Source organism: Fukomys damarensis, unplaced genomic scaffold, assembly GCF_012274545.1.
Source record: "Fukomys damarensis isolate Sample0158 unplaced genomic scaffold, DMR_v1.0_HiC HiC_scaffold_9, whole genome shotgun sequence".
NCBI classification, from domain to species: Eukaryota; Metazoa; Chordata; class Mammalia; order Rodentia; family Bathyergidae; genus Fukomys; species Fukomys damarensis.
Genome location: NW_022900921.1, coordinates 3,455,000 through 3,463,588, shown reverse-complemented (window position 1 = coordinate 3,463,588; position 8,589 = coordinate 3,455,000). Strand labels below are relative to the sequence as shown.

The 8,589-nt window shown below is 42.5% G+C and overlaps 1 protein-coding gene across 2 annotated transcripts in view; it reads right to left on the bottom strand.

The window, feature by feature from the left end:
• Positions 1-8,589, bottom strand: part of Rad50 (RAD50 double strand break repair protein) — a 219,766-nt gene that overhangs the window by 203,463 nt on the left and 7,714 nt on the right. For both annotated transcript variants that reach the window (XM_033761558.1, XM_033761557.1), the window contains exon 2: positions 1,678-1,759. The gene's annotated coding sequence lies outside the window, so the exon portion shown is untranslated. The remainder of the gene's footprint in view (positions 1-1,677; positions 1,760-8,589) is intronic.

The following is an 8,589-nucleotide window of genomic DNA, read 5'->3' as shown; positions in this document are numbered from 1 at the left end:
TTTTTTTTTTTTTTTTTGGTACCAGGGATCAAATTCAGGAGTCCTGTGCTTTTATTTTTTCACCTGTGGCTATAGGTTTATTCTGTAGTATAGTTAAAAACCTGGAAAGGGCTGGGGATTTAGCTCAGTGGCTCCTGATTTCATGTAGTGAGCCCAAAATACAACCAGTGAAGGGCATAGTGGGCACAGGTTGGGGTGATGAACAAGGAACCTTCAAGTTCCCTGAAAAAAAAAGTGTTATAACACCAGGGGAAGGTGTCACAGTATTGTAGATTGGTAAATTAATCGATACCCTGTAGGCAGTTAGACAGGGCCACCCTCAAGGAGCCAACACAGCAAGGTGTCAACACTACCTCCCCTAGAGACAGACAGCAGTGAATGATATTCTAAATGGGAAATTCCTTGTAGGTGACTTGTTTTCCCATTTGATCCCCATTTAATCAATATCACCTGGGTGTTGGGCTGGAGATTTAGCTCAGCGGCATCTTGTCTGTCTCGTAAGTGCAAGGTCCTGAGTTCAAACCCCAGTATCCAAAAAGAAAAAAAATATTACCTGGGCGACTGGTACTTGTAGTCTTACTGATTGGCCGTGGTTTTGTCACACCTCACGCCCACCTTGTAAGTTTCCACTGGGCCATACAAGTTTCGTCCCACTTGGGACCTGCCGTATCTCATTCACGGCTTTGCCGTATAAAACACCTTTGAAAAGTCGGGTGGGTGGACAACTCATCTTCGAGTCCTTCTTCTGTCTCTCTTAGAAGCTATCTTTCTCTCGATAAATTTTTCCTTGATTGCTCCTAGAATTCATCCTCCAATTTTAGAGAACATGATCTCAGATATCTAATGGATTTGGGAGTAACATCTATTCCTCCTACAGCAACAGGATCCTTGTCAGGCAGGGCCTTACAGGGGTTGCAACAAAGGAAAAGTCATTGCAAAACCTAGCAGGTACTGGAATTCAGGGGAGGTCTTTGATGGACCCCTCAGTAGAGCACCAAAAAAGGCTGTAGTAGCCTTTGGCACAAAGGGGAAAGGTACCCTTAATTCCCAGTTATTTTCTGCTGAGTGCAAAGCAAAGAAATGGACTTGAAATAGAGAATGAACAAACCCTATTCAAATGCTAGAACTGCAGCACAAATAGAGGCTTAGGGCAAATAAGATATAACTGTGAAATTAACAGATGGAGGAGGAGAGGGGAATCAGAGAAGGACCATCAAGGAGCTGCACAGTCTGGACTGGCAGACAGAAACTCGCAGACAGGCTGGGCCAGGAGCACTCAGTGCTCTGTGCACAGTCAGCCCTGAGAACAACTGGGAGAAGGCCCACAGCGCCGCTGCACAGAGCACCCCACACTCGCCAGCTTTCACCTGCCAAATTGTCTGGGCTGGGCAGTCCCGCCCCGGCCACCCCGAGGCAAAGGTGAACGGCGCAGCGTACTGACAGGAAGGGCTGCCGCACTGACAGTGCAGGGGATAAGCCCACATCCCTCTTGCCTTCTACAACCTTCTAGAAATAATTCTGCTTTCCCTCTGTGGTATGGGTTTTGTTAAAAAAGAAGACAAAACTGGGAAAATCCACCGACAATCAAAATGGTACACATGGTTTATACAATTCGTGTATTAAAAAGCAAATACTGTGAAAGGCATAAGAGAAAACTCCAGTCTTGCTCACGCTCACCCGGCAGGAAGAAGGGAGTCCATTTTCTGGTCTCTGGATCGGGCCTCAGGACAGGGCGCGGTGGCCCAGGGTGTACTGCCACCTGCAGGCCAAACAGGAAAATCATCAGCCATGGACAAAATCACCGCTACAGCCCCGCCTGCCTGAGGAGCTAAAGATCGGGTCCAGCCCTGCAGCAGGAGCCGGGAGTGAGCACTGACCCAGGACAGAGCCTGCTGAGCCACCCCGTCCATGTCGCCCTCTCACCCCAACAGCGCAGTCAGGCAGAAGCTGAAATGGCAGGGTTGGTTCAAGTCTCTCTTACTTTGCGGATGCTGAGGATTCAACACTGGGCCTTGTGCACACTAGGCAAGGAGTGGACCAATGGCCTGAATTCAAGGATTTCTTTCCTTCCTTCCTTCCTTCCTCCCCGGGATTGAACTCAGGTCCTTGCACTTAGGAGGCAGGCGGCGGAACCACTGAGTTAACGCCCGGGCTCTGAATTCAAAGATTTATTAACAGCACCAAACTCAGACAGGGCTGTAGTTGTCAGGCGCTGCTCTAAATGATTTACATTTATCAACTCATTTAAGCCTCACAGCAGTGGGTGACTGGTCTCTGCCAATTTGCCTGGCTGCTGAATAATTAAAATGAAGAATTCAGTAATACCTGATTTCAAAGAGGGGCCAAAAATGAAAAATGTGGGAGATTCTTAGCATCCTGCAGATCATTCACCAAATACTTACTGAGCACTCATTATGGACTAGACACTGCCCTGGGACCTGGGAAAAGAGCTGTGCACAAACAAGACAAAGTCTGCTCTCAGGGAGCTTTCACGTGAGTGGAGGGAAGTAACAGCAAACAAAAATGATACAGGCCAGGGATGTAGCTCAGTGGTACAGTGCCTGCCTAGCAAGTATGAGTCCCAGTACCAAAAAACAAATCAACAAACAAAATGATAAATGCTTAGCAGAAGAAAAAGCAGGGTAAAGGGTGTGGTGAGTGATGTTAAGGCTGCTAATGTTCATTCATTTATTTGTTTCTAAGTACTTATGAACTGTGTCATTTCTTGCCCACAACTGCATGCCAGGCACCTTGTGAAACTGTAGGCAAGAAACAGACATGGTCCTGGCCCATATGGAATACTTATGTAAGAGGAATATTTGATTAATCAATTAACCACGGTCCTGCTTGCATGGATTATTTACACAAGAGGATCATTTGATACTAACCAAATAATCACCCACATAAATGCAAAGATGTTAGACTGTGGTGTGCGCAATAGCAGAAGGCACAGAACTCCTATGAGAACGTCCCAGGGGCCAGCTGGGCTGGAGCACGGGAGGAAGCAGCAGCCCTGGAGCAGGCCAGGTGTGCAGGCCTCATCACAGTGGACGGGAGAGGGGGCAGCCTGCGCAGGGCACTCCCAGAGACAGGAGCAGCTGGAGCCTTATCCTGTGCAAGCTGGAGCACACACAGAGGCTCAAGCAGAGAAGGAGTGAGACTGGATGTGTGTTTTTAACAGATTATGTTAAGTAGTAGACTGAAAAATGGCCCACCGAAGATGTGGAGGCTGGGCACACGCACCCATCCCTAGCAGGAGGGGCACTGCGCATGTGACAAAGTTATGGATCTGGAGATGGGCAGGTTGTCCAGGGAGCCACTGTGTCCACAAAAGACCTAAGAGGGCAACCACAGAAGTGACTGAACGGTGCAGTGTGAGAAAGCCTCACTGGCTTTGAAGATGAAGGAAGAGACTGTAAGCCAAGGAATGCAGAAGACTCCTAGAAGTTGGAAAAGGTACCAAAATGATTCCTCTCCAGAGTTTCCAGAAGGAACCTAGCCCTGCCAAAACCTTAATTTTAAGACTTCTGACCTCTGGAACTGTAAATAATACATTTTTGTGGTTTTAAGCCCTGACTTTGTGGCAATTCGTTACCACAGCAGTGGAAGGCGATTTGTTACAGAGCAGCACTTCCATACCTGAAAGAACAGAACATAGGGCAGGGGAGGGGAGGTCACCTCTACTGTCCAGGAGGGAGATGTGAGACAGGGCAGCACACAGTGACCGTGGGGAGGGACAAGAGTGGAAATGAAGGGCCCAGGCGGGAAGAGTTTCTAGGCAAAGCATAGCACTCTCCTCTAGGCTCGGAATTCGAGCAGCTCACTGGAGGCCAGCACCTTCACAGAAGGAGGAAGCATCCGCCAGAGCCTGAGACCACTTCACTTACTCAGCAGAAAGCTGCTACCCCATTCCCGCCAAAGATTCCAGGAGTCACCAGGAACCCTCTAAGAAATAACAGGCGGAGTTCTCACCGGGCCAAAGGTAGCAATTATTCCTGCCAAGCACTAGGCTCACAGTGAACTCTTCCCTGCCCACTCCAGGAACAATTTTTGTTTAATTCTGGAAAGAATTAAACAAGTTTAAATAGACACATCATCAACTCAGGTAATGCAGAACCGCAATTATATACAACTTGAAATTTCATGGTCAGTAGGATAATGCAGAAATTAAAGAAAGAATAAAAAAGAAACTAAGCAACTTTCTCTCAGAATCTACTCCAATCCTGCTTTATGATACGCATACTTAAATAGTGAGATCCTAATGGGGCTATTGAGAAGAAAAAGCAATAAAAATACTTAAGGGGATTTTAGAAATACTACCCCAGTCCACTCTGGAAGTATAAACATAACCCAAGACCAAGCACCTTGGAGTGTACTGAGAAACGACAGGAGTGTCCGAGGGTAGTTTCCTGGTGTGTGTGGCAGGTCACATGAACCTAACCAGCTTCAAAGAGCACGACAAGACCTAGTAGCACTTGTAGATGGCAAAACACTATGTAGTCCTCTTAGAGCGGAAGCAAGTTCACTAAAACATAGGTAGGTATACATACGTATTGTTGTTTGTAGTGGCAAAAGTGGCCTATGTCCATTACCAGAAAACACAAAAATCTTTAGTTCTAGCCATTCTGATTTTGGGGTCACAGACTATATGTACATACACACACACACACACACACACACGTGTGAATTTTTTAAACAACATGCATATATTAATATACATTATTTTAACAGAATCAGGATACTGTATAGTCACTTTTATAGCCAGTTGTTTTGGCTAACAGTATACTGTATGATTTTTCATGTCATTAAATATACTTTTTAATATTTGGCAATAATCTATCAAATGAAGGCACCCAAATCATTTAACTAATCCCGTAATTTGGACAACTGCATAGTTTCTAACTTTACGATCGCATAAATCACCCCATGAAGAACATTCGCATGTATGAGCACATCCCTGGTATAAGTCTGTGTCTGTAGCTCTAATTAATTCCTTAGGGTTGTGCTTCCCATACCCATGTGTCACTAATACTACTTTGCCATAATTAAATACCATATTTCTGTTTTGTTTTGTTTTGTTTTGTTGGTACTGGGGATCGAACTCGGGCCCTTGTGCTTGCAAGGCAAGCGGTAGAACCACTCAGCTAAATCCCCAGCCCTAAATACCATATTTCTATACTAAATAAATTTCTCTGAGTCAACTCATTTCGGCCATCAAATAAATGTATTTTAAAACAAACCTTACTGCGAATGGAAAGCCAGCACTGTGTGCCATAAATGAAGGTGATTATAAAAATAAATATAATTGGACCGGGGATTTAGCTCAGTGGTTCGGTGGCCTGCCTTGCTAGCGCAAGGACCCGAGTTCAATCCCCGGTACCTAAATAAATAAATACATTAATTAGAAAAAACAAAACATCATGCGTAAAGCATAGTTAACACACCGCTATTCGTTTAACAGGAGATGGGGCAGGTTAGTGAGGTGCAAAGGGCACACAGTGGAGGGTTCTCCTTCCCTTGATCAGAGGACTGGAAGGAGCTGACCGGGCGCAACCTTCTCCCCCGTAAAGACAGCCTGGGTTACTCTGTACCACGGGGAAAACCGGACGCGGGACCATGTCTTAAAAACGGCTATTTCAGTAAGTAGAACTGGGATAAAAGGTATGGACGCTTTAAAAAGCTCTTGATAAACTGAGCCCAAACACTGCATAGTGTTTATCAGTTTCATCGTGGGAATACCGGTTTTACTTCACCCTCATCAACAGTAAGTATTATAAACAAAAGCATCCAACCTTTAAATGCTTAAGCTTTTTAGAGTAAAAAGATTAAGCAGCTAATTTTCAGAGGCTTTTTTCCTACTCCTCCAGCCAGTCCCTGATCCCTGGGCAGAGCTACTATATGAAGCTTCTGTTTGTAGCAAGTTTACACAAACTGTATCTTATTTGGTTTAACCAAGCTAAAGTAAACCCAGGGAAACATGAGGAAGTGGCTTCAGCATTTGCAAATATTTCAGAATGTCGCTGTGCCAGCAAAGGTCAATGGGGGATCAGAATAGCACGGATTCCAAAGTATTCTCTTGAGAAGTAAAAGCGCCAGAGAAGTGTCACTCAAAAGACAGAACTCACTACAAATTTTCAGTAAGCCAATGAAACATCTAAAAGAAATAAATGTTTAAACTCTCCTAGACTGCTACAACACAAATAATTATAGATTAAAGCAATTGTTAAGATTTCTAAAACAGAAGTATATTTTGAAGCATGAGGCATTAATAACAACTGGAGACTCCCAGATTATTTGAAAAAACCCTGAGCAGATACTTTGTATGCATGTACTTGTTTGGGAAACACAGGGAAGAAGTAAAAACATGTTAAAAGGTTTCTGGGCCAGGAATTTAGCTCAGTGGTTCTGCTGTCTGCCTCACAAGCGCAAGGTCTTGAGTTCAATCCCTGGTACAACCACCACCAACAACAAAACTGTTTCTGGACCAGAGATTTAGCTCAGGGGCACCTGCCTTCCTCACAAGCACAAGTCCTGAGTTCAGCCCCCAGTGCCAAAACACAAAAAGGGCTTCTTATGTTTGGAAAGAAGTTATAGATCCTGATTAATTTTTGCCATTGTTAGATAAAATGTTTAAGAACCAGTCAGGTGTGGTGCACAGCATGCTGGGAAGCGAAGGCAGGAGGACTGAAAAAAATTTTTTTTGGTACCAGGGATCAAAATATCAGGACCTTGTGCTTTCAAGGCAGGCATGGTGCCACTGAGCTAAATTCCCAGCCCAAGGAAGATTGAAATTTGAGCCCAGCCCAGGCGATTTAGTAGTTTAGCAACACACTGTCTTAAAATTATAAAAAAGAAAATTGAAAAAGAGCTGGAAATGTAGATTGAATTCTCAGAATCAAAACAAAACAAGACCAATCAACCAACCTAAATAAACCAAGCAAGCAACAACAACAACAAAAAACCCTGAATTACAGCACCTTGTAAGAGGCATGGTGGTGCATACTTATAATCCTAGCACCCTGGAGGCTGAGGCTGAGTTCAAGGCAAGCCTGAAAACCTGCCTCAAAAAAAATTTACATTTAAACTTTAAAAAGCACCTTGTAAGATTAAGAGCTTCGAAATAAAAATACAGAAAGACGAAACATGGGACAAAGATAACTTGAATCTAGAGTAATAAAAAAAAACCAAAAAGACAACTACCTCATGATAAATAGATGGCAAACCAAGAGGACAGAAACAAGACCACTTACCAATGACCAAATTAAATTCCACAATTAAAAGACCAAGCCTTTCAGCTTAAATGGCCATAAATGGCAAATAGATAAATTATGGTATTCTGTTTTACTAGTATGTGTATGTGTGTACAATTCAGAAAGAGGGCCATGACTTACACAGTTTGGAAAGTTGTAGAGTGTGTTTGTCAGAGATAGGAAAGGGTCCAGACAAAGCACACCACCATGATAACTGTGGCTGCTCTTAGAGAGCGGGTTTGCAGGAGGCAGGAGTGGACTTCCTTATCTCACTTTATGAATGCCTGCGCTGTTTGAATCTATTACAAAACACATATAACCAATGAAAGATGAAGACATGAAATAAGTACAGAATCAGTACAACAGAGGCTCTAGGGAACAAAAAATAAAGATGGTTACCAAGATATATCATGTAAAGGTACAAGTTCCCAATGATGGATGCCATCCTACTGTATACCTAAAATGTACCAATAAAATTAATGAATAAAAAAAGATGGGTTGATAAAATCCAAAGTATGTATTTGAGAACAGACAAAATTCTAGGACAATGATGATGAACCTTTTAGAGACACAGTGACAAACTATAAGCCAAAACACACTTATTTATTGCAAAATGCCAGCATTGTAATTAAGCCTGAATATTGAGGTTTTAGTTTAGAAAAAAACCCAACTCTACAGTAGCATCTTTTGTCTTCAAAGAAAAACACAATAACACACAGCACCATAAATTCACTACCAACTGTCTAGGGAACTGGATCAAGAATAACTTATAGACGATAAAAAAGGATTATAGAACTAGGAGGAAATAATAAATAGAATACATTTAAATACGTAAAATAATACAAGTATGAGGGTGCATTTTAAAATATAGGTAAAAAATGTCTAGAAAATAAAAACTTCCAAAATTGGCACAAAAATTACAGAAAATGCCAGTAACCACTTCATAAATTAAAATAATTAAAAAATCTCTTTCCCATAGTCTCAGACCCATGATTTACAAGTGTATGCTACCAGTTTCCAAGGAGCAGATAATTCTGTTTTAAATGAGTTGCATCCAAAAATAGAAAAAAAGAGGAAACATTGTCTGACTTAAAGCGATTGTAAATTAGCAGGAGAGATCACTCGATCATCTTGCCAGATACAGAACCAACACTTGATAAAGTTCAATACTAATTCAGGATTAAAACACAAAAACAAAGTAAAACATTTTAGGTAAAATTAGGAGAACAAGTCTCCTTTTCTGCCACCTTCTTTGCTTCATATGATACACTTTGTCATTAAATTTTTACTGGTAGTAAGGCTTGGGATTTTCCTTTTTTTTTTTTTTTTTTTTTTTTTT